The sequence below is a fragment of the Periplaneta americana genome, chromosome 15, assembly GCF_040183065.1.
Source record: "Periplaneta americana isolate PAMFEO1 chromosome 15, P.americana_PAMFEO1_priV1, whole genome shotgun sequence".
Taxonomy (NCBI): Eukaryota; Metazoa; Arthropoda; class Insecta; order Blattodea; family Blattidae; genus Periplaneta; species Periplaneta americana.
In genome coordinates this window covers 142,871,786-142,896,133 of record NC_091131.1, presented here as the reverse complement: position 1 = coordinate 142,896,133, position 24,348 = coordinate 142,871,786, and the positions used below count along the sequence as shown (strand labels likewise).

At 36.3% G+C, this 24,348-nt stretch overlaps 1 protein-coding gene across 12 annotated transcripts in view; it reads right to left on the bottom strand.

The window, feature by feature from the left end:
- The window catches only part of LOC138715423 (uncharacterized), a 70,714-nt gene extending 62,201 nt beyond the window's left edge, over positions 1–8,513 (bottom strand). For 10 of the 12 annotated variants that reach the window (XR_011336310.1, XR_011336307.1, XR_011336308.1 and 7 more), the window contains exon 1: positions 2,976–3,228. The gene's annotated coding sequence lies outside the window, so the exon portion shown is untranslated. Of the gene's footprint in view, positions 1–2,975; positions 3,229–8,397 lie in introns of those variants that run through there. The other 2 variants (XM_069848309.1, XM_069848311.1) reach the window with 1 other exon arrangement.
- Between the last annotated feature and the right edge of the window lie 15,835 nt (positions 8,514–24,348).

Sequence of the window (24,348 nt, the reverse complement as noted above, 5' to 3'; positions counted from 1 at the left end):
TACACATACTCGTATTTAAAAATTAAAAATGTTTCTGAAATATATTTGCTACTGTTACAAAGATCGGTAAATATAACAAGCATAAATAAAATTATGCCCACTTGCATTGGTAACATTGTTTTGTAATTCACACTAAAATACAGGTATTTAATCTTTTTTTAGAAAAAAAAACACTTGTTTGAAATAGATCAGTGGAACGAGTGTTTTTGTTGTTTACACCTGCATATATATCTTTAATATCGGAGTTAATGTTGGAAAGTTGAAGTCTCGTGTCTGGTTCTGCATTTAGTCTGTTTCGGTATTTTGTTTTGTTTTGATAGACGTATACACAGAAAAACCAAGTTTCACATATGTAAGCGCTTACAAAAGGAAGTGTAATTGCAATAGCTTTCTTTGATAAGACTGGGTACTCTCTTCTCAGGCTGTGCCAAAAATCTATCACAGGAAGATTCTTAAACTGAGGTTGCAGAATTTTATTAATTTTTCGGCTACTGTGTGGGACTCACTTGCCTGAGCCACTCTGTAGCTTACACTGAAAGATGTTTCTGTTCCTTTTGCATTTGTACTATAAGATGTCTGAGCTAAGAAGTTTTGTGAATTTAGTAACTCATGACGTTTCCTATCAAAGAAATCAATATTCTCGTCATGAAACTGAGCATGGTTTGTTTCAAAATGGTGACGTAATTTTGAAAGTGCGTCGAACTATTAAGTAAAATTCTGCCACATATTACACAGTGAGGGCAATTTTCAGCATTCATGAAACCCAAGGCTAAGTAACTCTCATTACATGTATATTTTTTTTAATTACAGGTTCATGTTGTATTTTGGATGTTGGCTCTTCACATTTTCAAATGATGAGCAGCTATTTTGTAAACCTGGTGTTTCCGTTTCGCCTTCATTAGACCCACCTACTTGTTTAGGAATAATTGAAGTTGTAGTGGCACACTTGGATGTTGATTATTTTAATGATCCTGTTTTAAGGCACCGATCCATGATACGGTGTCACTCTGTGTTAAAAAAAAGTAGAGTTAGGATCGTTCTCTCTATCTCTGTATTAAAAATACGATGACGTAGTTCGCAATGATCGGTCTCGCCCTCTATTTCCACAATTTTGAAGGAGGGATGACAAAACTCGCACAATTTTTCTTTAAAACATTTGACCTTTTTTCTAATATTATTAAATAAACTTTGAGACACAAAATTAACATGTAACTAGCCACCGGTGTAGCTCAGTCGGTTAAGGCGCTTGCCTACCGGTCTGAAGTTGCGCTCGGGAGCGGGTTCGATCCCCGCTTGGGCTGATTATCTAGTTCGGTTTTTTTTTTCGAGGTTTTCTCAAACCGTAAGGTGAATGCCAGGTAATCTATGGCGAATCCTCGGCCGCATCTCGCCATGTACCATCTCGCTATCACCAATTCATCGACGCTAAATGACCTAGTAGTTGATACAGCGTCGTTAAATAACCAACTAAAACAAAAAATTAACACATATGTAACTGACCTTGAACTTCAAAATAATGGCCTTTCCTCTCCAGAAGAAGTTTCCTGTGCTTTCTTGAAGGAACGTCAAAACAACTCTGCGAAATATCCTTCACAGAATATTCAATTAATTCCGTATACAATTTACACCTGTGCATTATTGTTGGAAAATGTGTTAGCTGCAAACACTTAAGTTATTTCAAGCGCACCTATTATTATTTCAATAATGTGCATTAGTGATTGGATTGCCGTAAACGGTACCCATTGTTGTCCTGATAATTGCCAATAGAATGGGTGAATAAACAGTTATAGTTTTGTTCTTATTCTTTTTCATGTTTTATAACATATTTTAGAGATTAAAAAGTAAATAATTTCACATCAGGAATTGGCGGAACCCCTAAGAGTTGCTTACGGAACCTCGGGGTTCCGGGGAATACACTTTGAGAAACGCTGCTCTAGAGCAAAGTTAAAAAGTAAAGGTGATAGTGCATCTCCTTGCTTTAGCCCACAGTGAATTGGAAACGCATCTGACAGAAACTGACCAATACGGACTCTGCTGTACGTTTCACTTAGACACTTTTTAACTAATCGAACTAATTTCTTGGGAATACCAAATTCAATAAGAATATCATATAAAACGTCTCTCTTAACCGAGTCATATCCCTTTTTGAAATCCATGAATAACTGATGCACTGTACCCTTATACTCCCTTTTTTTTTTTTTCCATTATCTGCCGAATACAAAATATCTGATCAATAGTTTATCTATTACGCCTAAAACCACACTGAAGATCTCCAATAATTTCATCTACATATGGAGTTAATCTTCTGAAAAGAATATTGGACAAAATTTTGTACGACGTCATCAAAAGTGATATTCCTCGAAAGTTACTACAGTTAGTCTTGTCCCCCTTCTCAAAGATAGATACGATTATGGACTCCTTCCATTGCTCAGGTACAATTTCCTTTTTCCAAATAGCAAGTACAAGCTTATAAATTTCGTTAGATAATGCGCTTCCACCCTCTTGTATTAATTCTGCTGGAATTTGATCGATACCTGGAGACTTATAATTTTTCAGATTTTCTGTCGCAATTTCGACTTCAGAAAGTGTGGGTTCGGGTATAAATGGCTCAGATTATAATAATAATAATAATAATAATAATAATAATAATAATAATAATAATAATAATAATAATAATATATTATTACCACAATTATTTCCATTGTCATAATTGTTATTATTATTATTATTATTATTATTATTATTATTATTATTATTATTATTATTATTATTATTGTTATTATTATTTTATTGGCATTTCTATTATTATTACTCTTACAATTATTATTGTATTATTATTAATATTATTATTATTATTATTATTATTATTATTATTATTATTATTATTATTATTATATGACCATTACCGTAATTAACATGAGCAAACTGTGTTACGAGGACATATTTTACTCTTAAGAATATGGGCTTTTACTTACCAGTTCATCAAGTAGGCCTAGCAGGTAACTTTTAGTACTGATTGTTGACCTCTTCCCCTTATCCACTCACTAGCTTACGTCACTGAATTTTGTACGAGACATTATGCAATGTATAAAAATCATAATGTAGTTGCTTTAGGTGTAGAAACGAACAACAAATTCTACAAAATTGATGTAACGCAAAAGACGAAACTTCCTTGTACGTTGACTCGTTGACTCCTACAGCCGCTTTAGTGAGGACTTTGGAATGGTGGACTGTGGAAGTGAGGGGGGGGGGGGATTGCTTTGCTTCGCACCAATACATTTGAACTTAAAAAGCCTTGACTTGGCACAGATGCAGTGTCGCCAACTCAATCCTTGAAACCCTGCTGTAAAGCAGTCATTGAGTTTTATATAATACCACAATCTAATACTTACAGTCACGCAACTCATACGTATAAAATATGCCAACATTTGACAGCTGGCGCGACAGTAGCCCTCTAGCGGCAGGCAAGTTAAAAGTGTGCACACGACATATGATAACACATCAGAAAACGGGTTTTGCGTAATTTGTTTTATATTTTTATGCTATACAGTAAGTGTATATGATTCTTATTAATTTTACTTTAGAATCCTAGAAGAATTTCACACGCAGTTAATCTACAAGTTTCAGAAGCTGAGAATAAACGTAATTCTTTCTGCTCCTTACAACTGAATCATGGAACTGTTCACGTATCATGGTTTGAAATAATAATTGTTCGTACGTGGATGGTTAATTAAATTCATTCCTGAATATATTTATGAATCATTAGAACTCTATATTTCCTATGAGAAGAGTCAAAATTAGTAGCTTCAAAATTGTAGGGTACATTGCGTGGTGAACTCCTCTCCCTATTTCCTGAGAAATTAACTATTTTCCATACCGCAAATTGGGGTTAACTCGGCCACTGAGGTAAACTTGAAAATAAAAAAGGGGAAGATTTAAACCTTAATATGACAGACATTGATTTATGAAGTTCATTATTTTTCCATTTCTTAAGAACCGGTATTTCCTTTATTATTTTGAGTGACAAATAGTGCTCATATTATGGTTTAAATGTTTATGGCAAGTTCACCGCATTTTACATTACATTTACAGTTTTCACACATAAGCTTAATTTTAACTTATCCTACCTATATAATACGTAGGGGAGAGTCGGGTAGTATCGGACAGTGCGTTTCTTTCATTACCATACTATGATAGTACTTGAATGACATGGTTACGTTTCTCTATGCGACATCACAGAAACGTAACCATGTCATTCAGGTACTATCATCGTATAGTAAAAAAAGGTAAAGAAACGCACTGTCCGATACTACCCGATGTCCGATACTACCCGACTCTCCCCTAATTTACATGCCCTTACTGTTAATATGACGTAGGTGAGAACAAATAAATGAACACACAATTTTGTTGAAAAAATTGTGACTTCAATTAACTCAGAAAATGTAGGCCTAATTTTATTTTCAGAGCAGAAGTGGTGTAAGTCAAAATGGGTAACGAGGGTTAAAGTAAACATTCTTTAAAATACAGCGCAAAGTAGCAGTTAATATTGAATTTATTTAAACTATTAGTAGTCAGTGAATAGCACGAAGGCTATATTAATTGCTACTTTGCGCTGTATTTTACAGAATATTTACTTTAAATCTCATTACCTAATTTTGACTTACACCACTTCTGCTCTGAACGGCTCAAATAATCACTGGAAATGTAAAATCAACACCAATAACAGTCATGCAAATTATTACAGGAAAGATTGCTTTTTATATTACATTTAAAAAGGCTCTTGAGAACTTAATATGTCTGCCACATGAATCTACACCAACACATCAGAAATCTATCGACACAGTCTGGATTTATTGAAGAAGTGAATATTTTGCAAAAGGATTACAATATTCCATGAATTCTTGAAAAATTAACACCATAATCCCTACTTGAATGCAATATAACGTTCAACTTTTGAAAAATATATAGAAAAAAAAACACGAATACAAAAGGTATGGAATTACTTGCATTAAAAACTGTAGATACATTATCCAAAATCGGAATGGTTACACATTTACACATATGATTTCTGCAAAAAAAATAATATACTGTAACAGGTATTTACTTTGTTTTTATTTAAACTCTCCTTCCTGACATACAAATAGGTAACTGATAACTAATAAATGTTTTATAGAACACAAAACGTAGGCTACCTACAGCGTGGATTATTGGTTATTCCTGAGTTATGATTTTCTCTTGGTCTTTAGGGAATCTGAAATTCGGAGATTTAAACTTGTTACTGCAATTTTCGTCATTGCACACATTGCCTTTATTCCGATTTCCGATGCATGATTAAAACGTTATTATAACATCTCTCATCCCTTTAAAGCACGTGCTGGCTGAACGAGACTATGACCAGTGCCTTGCCTGCCGCTTGGGCGCTAGTGTCGCGAATGTTGGCAGAAAAAGTGTTGAAGTTTCGTGACTGTATGTATTAGACTGTGATAATACTAAAATGGAGGAAACACCATATGTCAAAATATGGTGCCACCATGGAGGGAGTAAGAATATGGAGTTGGCGCTATAGGCGAATATGGACGAGGGGAAGCGTGCCAGGTGACGGTAGGGGGGAAGAGGTGCGGGAAGCCATACTACACGCCACTTCGCTATGCGATTAAATACACAGAAACTGTTTTTAAAAAGAAATCAGGTTGTAATAATACACAAACTTTATTTAATGTCAGGTTTTCATAATTCACAAACTTCATTTAAGAAGACATAGTGAAAGAAACGAAATTATTTTAATGTTTTAAAGAAAAAAATTCCGTTCTTTACATAATCATGGTACACTACACCCTGTCTGTTACATCTATATGACAAATTAATTATATTTCAGTATTTTAATTATAAGCATATGAAATTACAACAATAATAAATTATAATAGTGTGCACGGATATCGGTTTCTTAATTAAAATGTACAACTGATTGAAGTTTAAATCAATGATATAATATTTTATTGCAGGTATGTTTAAGAGAGATTCAACGTAACATAGGCACATTGGTCGAAACTATGAATTAGGTCTACAGTAAAATTTCATTTATAAATATCTCACTTATAGGCTACTTTTTTCTTAAGTCCCCGCAAAATTCCAATATCTTCCATGTTAATTGAAGAGTCCACTGCAAGAATGATTGATGTCATTTGGAATACATTTTGCAGGAGAAGCAATTGAAAGTTTGAAATGCTTAGCGCTCAAAGCTTAACTGTGATTTTCCGATCATTTCTGGACAATAACTATCAGTGTTAATGCCATATAACTCTGTATGAACATTCTATATGTCTTAAGCTATGCATTGACAGTCTTGGTTCATTTTCGACAAGAAAGTGACATCCATCATTCTTGCAGTGGACTCTTCAATTTATTTCAGTTATTCATTTTTCTCACACGATCGAATTTTATACCCCGAGAGGTACAAAACATTCACTTATAAGCTCTAATTAAATTTTTCTCAAATTTAGGTTTGCCGTGAAAATGTAAGAACTCGAAAGTACCGTATTTACCCCATTGAATATAATACACGCGCCAATTTTTTATCGTAAAATAGCCTACAGAAAAAAAAACTGGCGAATACAATACACACCTATGCTAAAAACCACTCAAGTTTAAAATTACATCAAGACAGGTTAAATAAAGGCATAGCCTTATCTCTAGCTGTACATCACATTCACCCTCATTTGCAATATCAGAACTCGAACATCTGGTCAACAGGGGTGTCAGAACATTTACTGACAATAACTAACTATCGTCTGTAAGTTAATTATTTGTAAATCTTTTGGCTTAATTAAAGACGCTCCGTTTCTGTCAGCTGTTTCCCACCATATCCCGTAACATAAATAGAGCGTTAATTTTAATTTGTTAAAATCTGAGTGTTTGAGTACGAATTAATACGCATCCCAATTTTCAAGACAACATTTTGTAAAAACAAATGTGCGTAGCCTATTATAATCACGCAAATACGGTTTAAGTGTGTTCATTGCTAAGATGTGGCCGGTTTTGAAATTCTTGGAAATTCGAAGCTGCCCATTCTTGTCTCCGCACGTGGTAGCTAAGTAGCTTCAGTAAATCGGTTATGCGCCAGTAGGAGAATAAATTCCGAGAGGGAAGAGAGTAGGGCTAAGTGCAGAGGGAAGAAATAGAACATTTTAAACAATGAGAATCCAAGTCCAAAGCTGTGACCGTACTGAATACAACTATCCTAACATCCCTGCAAACTGAAAATATTTTGACAATTGACTCAACCTGATATGACGAGAAGGTTGCTGATTGGTTTTTGAACTCCAATGAGTGGAAGAAAGAGAAAATTTGTTTGTATGAAATAAAACGAAGTTGTAATGTCTCCGTTGCCTCTCTCATGTTCAGACATTGCAGCACATTATTGGATATAATGAAATATTTTTGGAATCATTCAATAATATTGTCGATAGCGTTCTCAATCTGTACTTCATTGTATGAAAATGTTTCAAGTCACTTAACTTCTCGACAAAACCAGTAGGCCTACGCACATTCTGACTGGCTAATATAAAATATAATGACTTCAGTTTTTATTTTGCATATATACAAATTTTGAAGATAATGTAAAAAATTTACTTCAAGATATTCGACATCATTAAAGTTTTGGGCATCCTAGAGAACAACGTCCATTTCACGCAAAAAAATGATAAACTAGTAGAAATCACGTTGTCCGCTCGACTATAATAGGAAAAGTTCACTTCTATACTCAGTCTGCCTATTTACAGCCATTGCCTATAAACCATCTTACGGCTTTTATTCGTATTAAATGTGTAGGTTACGAATCAGGAACATGGAATGTAACTTAAAATATAGTACAAATTATAGGTCGCTACTTTAAGAACACGTAATGGTGATCTATTTTGTCACAGCTCATATCATCTTCTCTGTAAACTTTCTTACTGCTTAAGAAACCTGTATGAGAGACTGTAAACATAATGTCTCCAGAAGAATTTTTTTCTTTTAAATAACTGGAAGACAATTATTATCGTGCTACTTACGAAACTTGGGGTCATTAACAGTAATAAGTAATAACAAAGGGTCGGTGTATACATAATGAATATTCTAGTTTAAAAAATGTAATCGATAAATTTAGCTTATTATATCCCTTAACATGGCAGGCTTAAGAACCTACACAAAAAAAAAAATGACGAATAAATTTCTAAAATTGGTTTTTACCCAAAAATGGCCAAAATTTCACCCACCTTCTCCCATAAATAAAGAAATAATATAATGGAATTATAAAGCTGAATTTCTCTGGATGATTACCCACATCTACCTCTCTGTTCAGTTTCCATATCAAAGTGAATAAAGGCTAAGTTGGCAACGAAACTGAAAAATACTTACTTCTTTTTCCTTCTCTGGTAAGGATCACATTTTAAATATCACTATCGTTGTTGCAGCATTCTGGAGTTCTGCTAAATGTACTGATTTCACGAGAAGAACTTCAAAGCTACGTGTCTATCTACTCGTATGTTCAGAGCTTCCGTTATTTTCTCCCCATTTCCGTATCCGGTCGAGATTGCGATATCATACCGTGTCACGTGTTGAATAATCTCTTGCGATAAGTAAATTGTTAATATGGGAAAATACAATAAGTTGAAGATTAATAAACAATCAGCTGAATTTCAGTTATTTTAAGCTGTGGCAATTACAATAGTTTGTCTTAAAAGTTGGGGTCCTTTGTATTACTATTTCGTCAGTTTTATTAAGATTATACCCAACAATACATTCACTTGTATCGGTATTCTCTAGCCGCCGTAGTAGCTCAGTTGGACTTGCAAAGACACGGATCCCAATTGAAATCCCTGCAGGTTGTTAAATAAGACCCCTTCCTGGAAGCACATCTGTTACACATTTTCAAAATAGGCCTACTAATGTCAGAGTTGCTGTTTTTCTGAATACGTGGAAGCAGTACGACATTTGAAGCAGCTGAACAATTAATTAAGGTTGTCACGAAATAATGTGATTTGTAGGCAGGGTCCATAGCGAATCTTTGCAATGAGACGTGATAACCTAATAAGACTGATTGTGTAATGATGCGTCAGCACTCAAAACATTAACCCAATGTAGAAACGATGGTCGGTCAGTCAGATTTCATTATGATGATGATGATTATTATTATTATTATTATTATTATTATTTGTTATTTGTTCTTTACTATAATACGCGTACCTTGTCAGTGCTGTACAGTGTTAAATTGCGTGACCTCCGAAATATCGTCGTTGTATTTATGACATCTCCTATGTGACAATAGAGAACATTTTTGTTTTCAGGAGGAAGAAAAACTTATATATAAATCAATGGCTACACATAAGAATATAAAATACTTCGGTAGAAAGTGTTGGTGAATATAATGAACGTAAATAACATCATCGAGGATCAGCGTAGACCTATTGATTTTTAATTATTTTTTTCTTTCTTCTGAAAAATTAATTTCTGTACTGTTACATAGGAGGTTCCATAAAAACAACGACGATATTATGTACAGTAATAGTTCAAGCTATAATGGGTAGCCAGTTACTGGCAATTCAGGCCAAAAATCATAGAATCATAAGGAGAAACCCTTTAGGTACAGTCCGTTACCTAACGTGGAGAATTCGTAATGTAAGTACAATACGTTCTTGTATAAAGACCGCATGCATTCCATTTTTTATGTTAGGCTATTAGTTACAAATAATTGTCGGTTATGTCACGTCATCTGTCATTGTCCACACGTGTCGATGCATGCCTCATTTTCTGGCGAAAAGACGGACGAATCATCGGTTAGGGCGCGAAAGGATTTTTCTGTATGTTTGTTGATATGCGGAGTCTTCATGTATCTATAAAATGAGGATTATTGTAATTTTCGGCAAGGAAGTGTTTGCTCAATAGCATTGACGAATTCTTTCATGATGATCATTGAGAAACTGTAGAAGATTGCCGTTTTTGTCCCTGTGACTCTGGCTGAAGTTAACTTGAAAGCGTACTGTTGTCAAGACTGAGAATATTGGACAGGGGTAACGGGAGTGCCTGGGTATAAACGAAGACAAGACGAGGGAGAGAGAGTAGCGAGGGGCTGGTATGAAGAGAACGGGCTAGCAACGTAGAAAAGAGGAGAGAGGAGAAATGAGAGTGTTTTCTAAAAGGGTTCGAGCACGATGAAGTAAAGACCTCTCTGCTAACGAGATCCGCTGACAAATGGCCGGCGATGGGCGTCCACAGAGAGGGAAGTCAAAGACAGAAAAGACAATGTGATAAACGGGTGAGGGAGGTAGTCAAGAAGAGCAATAGTAGGATAGATTGGTTAGGGCGATTGAAACGGGGAAGCGGAGACAGAGCCGGCGAGGCGTTTCTGTTCCGGGGAAAGTGTCGGCAGTGAAAACCCGGTCCGACGAAGTACAGCACGCTGGATCAGAGAAAGAGATGTGGGTGGCAGAGGGAGCATGGTAGCAGCCCACCTACTGTCATCCTCTGAGGAGTTTAGTGCTGAGAGGAATGCGGTTCCGACTAGTCTAGCGCGGTACTGGAGTGGGAGGGAACAGTGACAGCGGCAGTCTGGAAGTACAATCATACTGAAAACATTTCACTCGTATATAGAGTACCTAACACGTGCACACAGTCACACACTACTAGAACACACTACAGAACTGAAGACTGCATATTTTTGGACGATTAATACTTCCCACTCCGCTCGGCTTGGCTTGGCTGTAGCAACAAAAGAATCTACCTGCAACCCCCCCCCCGCACCGATGACAAGAATACCTCAGGTCCCAGCGCTAAACTCGCCGGCAACGAATATCCCTATGGCAATTGGGTCCGCCTTATATACACAGTCGGGCTTCGCGCCATTTCTCCCCCTCTTTGGCGGGGGTTTGAGCGTTATGACGCTATGACGTCAGAACGCCCGCGAAAACGTTGTGTCTTGTCGCAAGCCACGCGCTTGCTTGCTCATGTGGTCACCCGACGGCTAGGAACCCGGACTCCCACCCCCTCTGCACTATAGCACGGAGGGTGAGTGCATCCGGCTTTGACATGAGGTGGAGATGGCTGCTAGGGACCTGCGTTGACGGTTTTCAAGTAAAACTTGAAAATACGAGACCTAAAGAATCCGCACGGGCACGAAAGAAATGACATACACACAACAAATGTAAAAACTTATTTTTTATGCAATATCATGCTACAAGCTGTACCAATGAAGTACAGCAGGCCTGTCCAACGTATGTTTGTACTTGGGCACATTTGAATGATAACTAGAGGTACGCGGGTGCCAGGTTACAATTCCATTACTTCGACTCTACTACTACTGCTGCTGCTGCTACTACTACTACTACTACTACTACTACTAATAATAATAATAATAATAATAATAATAATAAAATAATAATAATAACAGTAAGAACAAATATATGAAATTATGTTTACTCACACTGCGTGCTCGCTGCAAGTTGAGAAAAATCTGGTGTGTAGCTGGAACAGACTGTTCTTAACTCTTCATCCAGGTGTGAATCTTGTCAGGCAAAATCGGTATTTGTTTTTGATGATGTTCATAGGCGAAAATGCAACTTCACAAAAATATGTTTAACCAAAACACGAGTATGTATGTATGTATGTATGTATGTATGTATGTATGTATGTATGTATGTATGTATTTATTCACACTGCAATGGGTATATACCCGGTGGCAGTGGTAACTAATTACACTCAATAATGACAATAATAAACACAATTAATAAAAAATGCAATTACTAATAATACTAATAATTAATACTAACAATAATTTATAATAATAATAATAATAATAATAATAATAATAATAATAATAATAATAATAATAATAATAATAATAACAGGGAACATCCTAAATTAAATGAAGCACGATCACTTAAAATAACATTTAAAGTGAATTTAATTTGTATCTTAGACCTAAGTTCGAACTAAAACCCACGAGTTTGATATGTTCATATCTGCACGAGTACCTTTCAACACTACACTCATTTCGCTGTCAACTCACTCACTGCACTGGAACTACGACACATTTCACTGATTCTATCCTGATTTCACTAACACTTCAAAAACATTTCACTGTTCAAATACTTTGCACTGCCACTATAAACTATAAAGCTTCACTGACAGGAACACGTTTCACTTACACAACACACTTCACTGATACAACATAATTCTTCACTGATACAACACTTCAATAACAAGATATCAATTACACCCTTTAAATACTGTGTATAATTATCGCCTATTAGTAAAGTCCTTAAGCCTATTTTTAAATACATTTTTGGTTGTTGGTAAAGCCTTTAATAAGTCTGCAGATAAAGCATTCCAGTCCCTTATAGTACGATTGAGAAAAGAAAACTTTCCAGTGTCCGTCCTCTGTCTTCTTTCCCTCAATTTATATCAGTGGTCGTTCCTTGAAGAGTAATTTGTCGGCTGCAACCTATTTTTTATTTCTCTCCAGGCAGGCTCACCTCTGTATGTTTTGAACAGTGCGCATAATCGAATTCGCGTTCTCCTGTCCGTGAGTGTGTCCCATTTTAATGGTGAATTTTCCGACAACACTTGAGAGCCCGTTTTTTAATCTTTTCCAGTGTCTTAATATGTTCTAATCTGTAAGGATCCCAACATGCAGCACCATATTCCATTACTGACGTACTAGTGATTTATATGCAATCTCTTTGGATTTATCAGAGCCTTTTCTTAGTACCCTCATCACAAAGTGTAACGCTCTCCATGCTTTTCTCGCTGTGTCTGTAACGTGTTCCCCCCAGCCGAGATCGCTGCTAAATGTTATTCCGAGGTATTTACATTTGCTAACTTCCAGAATGGTCCTCTAACGTATACGATGCGATTATTTTATTTCTTTTCCTTGTAAAGCTGATGGTTTTGCCCTTTAGAGAATTTATTTTCATTTTGCTGGCTATTGACCAATCGTTTATTCTATTGAGGTCATTCTGAAGAAGAGTAGTATCTTCATAACTTTTTATTTCCCTGTATACCATATAATCATCCGCAAATAAGCGAACTCTAGACAAGATATTAACTGGCAGATCATTTACAAAAGCCAGGAATAGAAGAAGCCCCAAGACACTCCCCTGTGGGACTCCGGAAGTAATTTCAATTGGGTTCGATAATTCCTCCTCTACCCGTACTCTCTGAGTGCGACAAGTTAAAAATTCCTTGATCGACTGGAGCACTCTGAAGTCAATCCCCGTTGATTGTAGTTTAATCAACAATATATCGTGTGGGACCACATCGAATGCGCATGAAAAGTCAATAATCACTGCATCTACTTGGCTACTGGAATCTATTCAGTCTTCTAAATCCTGACATAGTTACTAATTGACTCTCACATGAATAGCCCCCCCCCCCGAAATCCATGCTGACAGTTATGCAACCAATTTGAGTCATCCCAATGCTGCCTTAGATATGCTGAAATCAAGTGTTCCATCTGCAAACCACAGAGGTGAGGCTGACCGGTCTGTAATTTTTTGTATCTGAGCGAAACCCTGACTTATAAATTAGCACCACTATTGCATCTTTCCAATCTCGCGGGACAGTACCATTGTTAATTGATATTTAAAATATACGCACTAGATAGGGGATCATGGCTTCCCCTCCCAAAATTTTCAGAGCAACGCTATGGACAATGGATATTTTTCTCTGTCCACCAGAGTCCAGAAATTGCTACATGTTGAGTAGGACGATTTCAAAGAAAAGTCTGATTGAAGATCAGATTGAAGATTTCCAATTCTAATTCTTAAAGATTATAATTTTCGAAGATTTCACACACCCTACCACCAAGCTCACAAACGTCAACAGAAGCGAATCAATAATAATTATTGACAAACAGTATCACTGGTTTTAGCAATGAAAACTGGCTATATATATTACCAAATTTCGACCCAAAAGTTTCAGGATGCTTGGCAAAAGATGAAAGATCATGCTTGCCGCCATTTACTGTTTCTGCCATAGATTTCAAATTTGGAAAGTGTGAAGACGAACTTCTATTTAAATGGGCATTTATATTTGAAGCAGAGCGTTTAGAATAGAAAGTGCGGTAACTCGGCAAGGGTCTAATGGGACTTTTAAAACCCCTAGTGTCGCCACGGCAACTGAGCGAAACATTGGCGTGACGATCGTTCTAAGGTGCCAGTTTTCCTCTTAATACTGTGGACAGAGCAGATAGAACTCCTTCTGCTATGGAATTAAGAGGATATTTCTTGTGGTGTTCGGGTGATTTTTATTGTGCCGTTTATGTGAGCGAGTAGTAATAAGCCTAATTGTTTTGTTCTTGATGTAAATCCAATTATACTGTATAATCTGTAAGGAAGAGACGTTTCTTTTATCCATCCATAAACTAGACTATTTTTCAGAAGTGGTGTACAGCAATTCCACGAACACAGAAAATTGTATGCTCGTTCTTATATCTGTGATAACCATTTTTCTGCGGTTTTGATTGTGATTCTTTTTAATTATGATTTATTTAACGACGCTCGCAACTGCAGAGATTATATCAGCTTCGCCGGTGTGTCGGAATTTTGTCACACAGGAGTTTTTTTACATGCCAGTAAATCTACTGACATGAGTCTGTCGCATTTAAACACACTTAAATGCCATCGATCTCGACCGGGATCAAACCCTCAACCTCAAGCATAGAAAGCCAGCGTTATACCAACTGTGCTACCGAGGACGACTTTTGATTGTAAGAGCCGATAAATTTATTATTTCCAGTAAAGAGGTAGGACTTCCACGCAAGAACTGGCGACCAAAACCGTATGCCATAACACATATTTTCCCGAACTTGCCTCGATATCTTAAAAAAGAAAAGAAGAGAAAATATCCAACGATGAGGACAACAATCCTTTCTCAGAACAATGTACCCTTACCAAATACCATCTGGCTATGACCAATTCCATTGACGCTAAATAGCCCAGCAGTTGATACAGCATCGTTAAATATCTGAGTAAAAAATAATTGGATGTGCCACCCGAAAATCAGAAGTACACCTTAGCTAATCATGCGTTTGTATGCATTTATGTGCCATTACACCACACCTGAATGCCCAAAATTATGTCTAGTTACATTCACCGTAATTCCTTCCAGTGAATGAACTCCAGACCAGCATTTCAGCTGTTTAGTGTGAGTTTTTCAAAATCGATATATTTTTTAGAGTCATAAACTATGATGGGTTCGAGGAAAGTGAAAATACAAAAGAATTCAAAGGTGAATGAACGACCTTGCAGATACGCTGAACTCAAAGACTCTCTCGTCTGCCCTGTACAAAGGATTCTAGCATTACACGATTTTAGAAAATATATGACACGTAATTGACAATACAAAGAACACGTTTGCCTAAGAAAGAACCCTTGAATTATTTAGACTGACAATTCAGAGCACTAGCGAAATATATTCATTCTTGTGGGATAGCAGATTTAAATATATTCTGACAGAAAAAAATTAACTAGAATCTCCTAGAGCGACATTTTGGAATTAGAAAATGATTATCTTGTGATGGTTACCATAGACTTTCTACATCTGAAGATTTTTCAATCTATGTGCCAGTTAAAAAATGTGCTGTATTCACGAGCTAATTGTGAACTCCTAATCGAATCCGAGCACCTAGCTTCTACTTCATTAAATATACATGTTTAATTATTAATTATTTTATTTTTAATAATAGCACTTTAGTCGTAATTAACGTAAAAGTTATTTCGGCAACAAAAGTACAGCATAATTCTACTTCGCATCTAGGCTAGAACTTAATCTGGTTTACAATTTTATTACATTTGTTTATTACTTTTCCACATCATAAGAGATTTCTAATCGAGCGTATGAGAAAATAATAGATCTTATGGAAAAGTCGTTAATTTAATATTCTCCAATAAGTAACATACAACTACTTAATATAGTGCTACCAAATTGTTTTAATTTTACAAAACACAAAATAACCTAGCTATTTCAAAAGATCAAAACTTACATTAGCATAGATATAATATCGAAGCTTAATTTATGAGTCTAAATTGTACGTAATATTTTTTGTTCCCCTGAATTATGTATAAACCAGATACAACTGCAACTAATGACTAAATAGTAGATAAAAACTATTGGTGAAGATAAAGTGTCTCCTTTATTATATTACATTCTTTCTTGTGTATAAAAACTATAATTTCATATCAATGCGTACTTTATAATGCCATAAAAAAATGTTAAGTTTTGCGATGCTGTACTTTTTTTTGCGTATTTCTGGCTGAAGCCGGCACAATGTTCCATTTTTCCGTTAATTATTATATTTACTATTCAGGGTTGTGTTATATAACTCACAATTTCTTAATGTAGTAATATTACATTTTTAAAGAAGTAAAATATTGTACTCTACAATACATTCTTATCTAATGGGTTATTTTTTAAATATTTTGCATTCACTTGAATAGTGATCCTGAAACTGGGCACGGAAAATAGGGCTAGCGCCACTCGGCGACGAACCACTGAACAGGAGGAAGTAACGTCACTTTCTCTTCTACCCGCTCTGCTTGAAGTATTACCATCTTTTTCTTGCAATTCGAAATTTAACTCAAGCTAAGTCTATTAGCCATCATATATCATCAAGTTCGAGATAATATTGCTCGGGAGCTGATTTAAAAAAGTCTCTTATCTCATCCAGCAGACAGCAGAATCGTTCCAGCGTTTTCCTCCTACTAAGCCACCTTACGTCTGCTTAAATTACGTCACCATATTCAGCATTTCATATTAAAAATATGTCTGAACAATCTATGATGAGTAGAAAACGATCTGATGTAATTCACCACATGAGCTACAACTTTCATAACATGATCGAACTTCAAAATATTTGCGCATAAAACTTGCTGGTGGATAATACAATGATAAGAAAGAAATTTTGGAAATGATTCATCCTTAGCAGAAAGAGATAGAAATCCATTATTTCTGCCAGTCATATACCGCGCCCCATCTATTGTTATTGCAACAAGCTTCAAAAGTTGTAAGTTACTGTCTTTGACATACTTAAGGACCGGATGAAATTATGTCTTCTTCCCTGGTACGTTCATGAAGTGGCAATAGTTTCAAAACTTTTCATTTACTGTAAAATCATTAAGAACCATTCTAACAAATACACACAATTCAGTAATGTCAGACATATCACTACTTTCATCAACTGGAGTGTAAAATATTCACACGATTTCAAATCCAGATGTAATTGAGATTCCAGATTATTAGAAATCTGTTCAACCTGCCTAGCAACAGTTTGGTAAGACAACTGAGGTCCTTTGATGGTCCGAGTGCAGATTATATTTGTAACAATCGAACAGAGACTCAGTGGCATTTATCATTGCTTCTTTTACTACTTCTTCATCACTGAAAGTTTTTTTTTTTTAATTTCCTTTTAGTTAAGACGTAACAGACTTTGTAAGAAACTATAGTCTCGTTATGGGTTTGCTGAACAGACGTAAACACACATTGTTGCAATGTTAATTTAGATTTTAGGTCTTTCATTTTGTGTTTCCTTAGTTCAGAATTCACAGGAAATTCACTGTTAAAGTTTTTGTGATTAGCCAAAAAATGTCGATCTACATTATTTTTTTAGGAACAGATACTCCAGTATTACATAATAAACACACAAGTTTTCCTCTGCTTTCAATAAAACAATATTGGTCCTCCCATTCACTATTAAAGCTATGATTTCTTTGTCTTTTTGCCATATTAAGAAGAATCATGTTTAAAATATTACTTATTAATAACTGAATAATTTAAACAGTAGGGTACAGAGGGGTAAATCAGATAGCGGGGCTATACGGATAATGTTAAGGGTTTGCGCATGCTCTGTGTGTACCGACGACGCTATATGGTCGTTTTCAGTTTCACATTGAATGAGTGTTGTTAACATTTGTGGCTAATTTGGTGAGAATTGCCCCATCCTGAGACAAGTAACACGAGTTATTCTAACGGATGGTAAGTAAGAAACATCTCTAGTATTTGCAGTATGTAATATTGTGGTCAGTGAACGTAAGCTTTATTTGCCTTCACACACTAAATATCATATCGCTTTTATCTGTGATCGTGTCCGTGGTATGTAACAGTCCGTCAGACTGTATGGCGGCGCTATATCTTGCATTGTTCAGTAACTACGCCCTCCTCGGTTATAGATAACCTGCGGGGCTATTTGGATACATTTGCGTGGGGCCATACCGATATCAAACATACAGGGTGTTTAAAAAATACGGGGCATAATTTCAGGTATGTATTTCCCACATGTAGACAATCAAAATAGTTCATTACAACATGTGTCCGGAAAAGCTTTATTTCCGAGTTATGGCCTTCACAACATTGAAATTCACCGGAACGTTTTTCTTTCCGCAGGTCGTTGCCGTCAAAGGAGGCATTAAGAGGGCACTCTGACAGTTCATTCCGAGGCGAAGGTTACATTCAGTGTTGTGTAGGTGTTAGACTGTGCGACATGTATTCAAATCAAGAGTTGGCTGAGATACACTTCATGTACGGTAAGGCGGACGGCAATGCTGCGCTGGCTCGTCGTTTGTACCAGGAGAGGTACTCACAGCGACAATGTCCAGATCGGAAGACATTTGTACGTCTCCATTACCGTCTGTGCGAGTATGGAAAATTTAACTCTCCTGGTTTGGGAAGGGGACGACCAAGATCTACAACTCCAGAAGTACAGGAGGAGATTCTGGAGGCTGTGAACATGACTCCTTCTATCAGCACACAAGGGTAACGTTGCAAGTCAATGTTCCTCATACGACTGTCTGGAGACTGTTGAAAGAATATCAATTGTATCCTTATCATTTGCAACGTGTACAGGCCCTATCACCAGCAATTACCCTGCACGAGTTAGGTTCTGTCAGTGGTTCTTGCAGCAGTGTGGTGTAAATCCGAACTTTCTGCCTTAGTATTATTTACAGATGAAGCACAGTTAACATGAGATGGCATTACAAATTTCCACAATCAGCATGTATGGGCGTATGAAAACCCACGTGCAACTGTTCCATCTCATCACCAGGTGCGGTTCTCCCTCAACATGTGGGCCGGTATCATTGGTGATCGATTAGTTGGACCCCATGTACTTGTAAACAGACTTACGGGGCAGGCGTACAAAAACTTCCTGGAAAACTTCATACCTCATGTTTTAGAAGACACTCCACTGATCAATCGTCAACACATTCACTTCTTGCATGATGGCGCTCCTGCACACTTCAGTCGTACGGCTCGCCGGTACTTGGATCGAAGGTTTCCTGATCGATGGATAGGTAGAGGTGGCCCAATTGCTTGGCCTCCATGCTCACCTGATCTGAACCCTCTCGATTTCTACTTGTGGGGCCATTTAAAATCATTGGTTTATTCGTCTCCGGTGCCTGATTTGGAATCCCTTCGGAATCGAATTGTGGCATGTTCTGAGGACATACATACGCAATACTCCTGGAGTTTGGGATCGTGTTCGCAGGTCAATGAGACATCGATGTGAGGTCTGTATTCAAGCAGGAGGTGGACATTTTGAACATCTTCTGTAATGACAACGACCTGCGGAAAGAAAAACGTTCTGGTGAATTTCAATGTTGTGAAGGCCATAACTCGGAAATGAAGCATTTCCGGACACATGTTGTAATGAACTATTTTGATTGTCTACATGTGGGAAATACATACCTGAAATTATGCCCCGTATTTTTTAAACATCCTGTATATATTTTTTATATTAGAGTGTAGGCTTTCACGGCCGGCGTCAATAGTAGAAAAGTATTCCGGGCTAGGAGGCCGTGGTCTGTTGGTTGTGTGACCAAACATTTCGTTCACTGCTGCGGTGAACATCTTCAGTGGTGTATATTGCACGCGCAGTAGAACCAGCCGCACCAGCAATATACACCACTGAAGATGGTCACCGCAGCAGTGAACGAAACGTTTGGTCACACAACCAACAGACCACGGCCTCATAGCCCGCAAAACGTTTCTACTATATTTTTTTTTTCTTGTGCATAATTACTAAAAGTTACTTTCTATTAACGAATGAATATTCGTGACATTTCTCCATCATTTCCAGGAACATCGTACACCAGCGAAAGTTCTTCTGATTGTAGATGATCATTCATCCCATGCAGCACTTTCTGCTCTTCAATATTGCCAGGACAATTACATACAAATCCTTTGTCTTCCCTCACACACAACGCATATTTCGCAGCTCTCGATCGTTGTGTTTTCAAGTCACTCAAAGCTAATAAATTATCATTGTGAAGCAACATCAGGCTACACAGGAATCCACGATCTAATATAACTAAGATCCAATTATATTCTTGGAAGGCAACTGCATCTGGCAATAAATGTATTTTTCTGTACAGGAATTTTCCCCTTCAGAGCAAACAATCCAGGACTTCCATTTTGCAGTTTCTTTCACTGCTGCCACTACTAAAGACATGCAAAACGAAGAAGTAATTCAACCTGAAAAACAACCTAGTACTTCGCAGCCTCCTGTGGAAATCGCTTCTGAAAATCTTAGAGAAGTTCTTCCTAGCCCTCAGAAGAAAACAACGCAAAAATCGTCTTGAGCTAAGCAAACAGCCTGTCACAGCACATAACCAGAAAATGTAGCAGCTGTTAAGGCAAAGAAAGGGGTCCAATTAAAGGGCAAACAAAATCGACTTCATTTCAACGATATGCCTTAGCACAATGTCAAAGAAAGTGAAAGAAAAAATAAAAACGCTAAAAGGCAAGTGAAGAGGAAATTACTATAAATGTGTGTTTTGCATGATCAGTTATTACTCCAAGTCATCAACTCTCAAAGGTGAATGGATTCGCTCCCAGAAATGTAAGGTATGATTTCATGAGAGTGCGTCGGAGCTCAAGGACGAAAGCAATTCCTTTGTGATAATTGTTTATAAATTAATCTTGTAATTAATAAATTTGTTTCAGTGCATAAAAAAATCAACATTACATACGATTTTCTTGCTATCCATATTACTCCGCAGCAGTATCCAATTAGCCCCTCTTCATTTCAAATTGGTCGGGTAAATCGGATAGCTTAATTTCAGTGTCAATAGTAATTTCTCTTTAGTGAAATTAATTCCACAATACGTCAAAATAATGTTCTATTTGTATGTTTACTTCTTTGCTCTGTACAACATCAAGCTTTTTCTGAGTTTGAAAATTTTTGCTAACCTATCTGAATTACCCCTCTATATCCTAATGAAAAAACACTGATAACACGTTGAATATTCAACTCATCTCAACACAAGACACAATGATATTGAACTAGCACTCACAACGTAGTTCACAAGCTCACAAGTAGGCCTAATACTGAATGTTCGGCTGAGAGCAAGAAACTTGGAAATCAAAACTGTTTTACATTCTTATTGTATGACGTTATAAATATTTCGTTTCTTATTTGTGGCACTGATTTGTTGGGATTAAAGAAACTTGAGGAAATACTGACATTGGGTTTCCCTTTGTCGTCTTGGCAAATCTCTGTTTTTGTAGGAGGTTTATGGCACTGCTAGAGATGGAGGAAATAATTTAAATATCGATATATTGATATTGCAGTATATTGCAAACCTAATTTCGATGAACGATATATATTGCAGAAAATATATCGGTATATCGAAACGATTAACAATATATCGCTATTTCTTTAGGAAACTAATAGATTCTAAAACAATTACATTTGCAGGTGAATATTTATTACGATAAATTTAAATCTTAATAGCCTATTCCTTATTAGCATTGAAATTAACATAACAGTCAAAATATTAAATGTAAAATTGCAATGAGAAACAATAAATTTTCAATACCATAATTATTATGTACTTCCTAGCCTAAATCAAAATTATGGTGGAGGTAAGATGAGCTTAAATGATACAATGGGAAAGTGTTACGTGAACTCTATAACGGTCAGTATTTGATAATGAAACATTATTCACTTCACTTCACTCATAGTGTTCTACCCAAGGGCAGGTCTTTCACTGCAAACCCAGCATTCTCCAGTCTCCTATTTTCCGCTTTCCTCTTTGATATATATATATATTCTGCTCAAGGACAGGTCTTTCACTGCAAACCCAGCATTCTCCAGTCTCTCCTACTTTCTGCCTTTCTCCTTGTCTCCGCATATGATCTATATATCTTAATGTTGTCTATCATCTGATATCTTCTTCTGCCCCAAACTCTTCTCCTGTTCACCATTCCTTCTAGTGCATCCTTCAGTAAGCAGTTCCTTCTTAACCAGAGACCCAGTCAATTCCTTTTCCGCTTTCTGATCAGTATCAGCATCATTCTTTCTTCATCCACTCTTTCCAACACAGCTTCGTTTCTTACGCAGTCTGTCCATTTAACACGCTCAATCTTTCTCCATATCCATATTTCAAATGCTTCTATTCGCTTCTCTTTACTTCGTAGTAATGTCCATGTTTCTGCCTCATACAATGCTACACTCCACACAAAGCAATTCACTAGTCTCGTCCTTAGTTCTTTCTCTAGAGTTCCGCAGAAGATGCTCTTTTTTCTATTAAAAGCTTCCTTTGCCATTGCTAATTTCCTTTTGACTTCTCGGCAGCAGCTCATGTTACTGCTTATAGGACAGCCCAAGTATTTGAAGCTGCCCACTTGCTCTACTGTCTCATTTAGAATTCGCAAGTTTACCTTCTTTACTTTTCTTCCTATGACCATGGTTTTCGTCTTGTTGGCATTTATCTTCATTCTATACTGCTCACAGCTGTCATTTAGCTCCAGTAGCTTATCCCTTAGTATCGTCTAACAACACCATATCAGCAAATCTTGAACATTTTATTCTTCTCCCTCCTAACACTCCTCCCATGTTCTGAAAACAGTTCTTCACTAAATCCTCCAAGTAGATGTTGAACAGGGTAGGTGATAAACGGCATTCTTGTCGTACTTTTCTCCCTTTTTCACTTGCTTCTAACTTCTTCTCCTTTGACTCGTTGTTTCATTTATAGGTTACTGAAAACCCTTCTCTCTTTCCAATCCACCTCAATTTTCTTTAGGATTCCAATCTACGATTTAATTATTCTAATTTTATATAAGATTCAATCCAGGACACAAATATAATGCTCTTTTTTAGATAACAACGTAATAATTTTTAAATTTAAGTAAACAATTCTTGTATTCATTTTTAAATGTAAGTAAACAGTAGACTACTTGTATTCATTTTTAAATGTACGTAAGTAAACTGTATTTAGAATGTTACAAGTTTTAACAAACTTCACAATTGATTTGATACAATCCTTCTGCAGTAAGTTCCCATTGCAAGTTATTGTTACACTCCAACATTCCAAACACCAATGATGATGATGATGATGATGATGATGATGATGATGATGATGATGATGATGATGATGATGATAGAATTTTTGTGTACTAAAATATATAATAAAAAAACAATGTGAGTACTAGGCTGTGCATAGAAATTCTAGCCATAAACAAATCTCAAACCATTATTATATCCTTGTTTCTCTTTTAATTTCAAAACATAAAAAAATAAAAGTTTTGAAGTCAGACGGTTTCTTTTCAGAGTGGCAGTTGGTCCTGCCTGGAGAACATTAATACTAAAACAGTAGTAGATAAACCTCCCGTCTCAGTTTCACGTTCGCATACGTTGCATTTTGAATTTGGTACTACATAATAAACAGTTCGAATTCGAATTCCAGACCAACCAATCAGAGAAAGGCATTGATTGGACTGGATATTTCAAAGTTGCACAATTATGTAACTGCTCACTTTCATAACACCTTCTCTCAAGGTATTAACGCAGTTGACTAGTGTGGATTTTATTGTTCATAATAATTCCACAAAAACAAATAAAAAACCGATAAATTTATGAGAAAACCGAAATATAATACGATATATTGAATAAAAATTTCGATATCGATATATCGAAACGAAATATCGGTATTTCGTAAAAACCGATATATCGTTCCCATCTCTAGGCACTGCAATAATGTGAATGCCAAGAGTCGGCCTGTTTGACGGAATAAAAATGCCGTTAGAACAAATTTCCTGGGCTTGAGAACGGCGCTTTTAAGATGAAATATATAAAATCGGTATGGTACGAACGTGTACTGATAAGGTTTTTACTGACGCCATGGTCATAACAAAAATTAACAAAGTTTGACTTTAGCAGTGTTGCCAATACATGAGTGCGGCATTCCTTTATCTGTAAGCAATGACATGTTTCACGGAAATACTGCGAAAACATTTAACCTCAACTCTAAACTTAAATATTTATTCAAATACTGAAAAATATCTTGTTTTAAAATATGAATTAAAATTTAAAATCGGCAA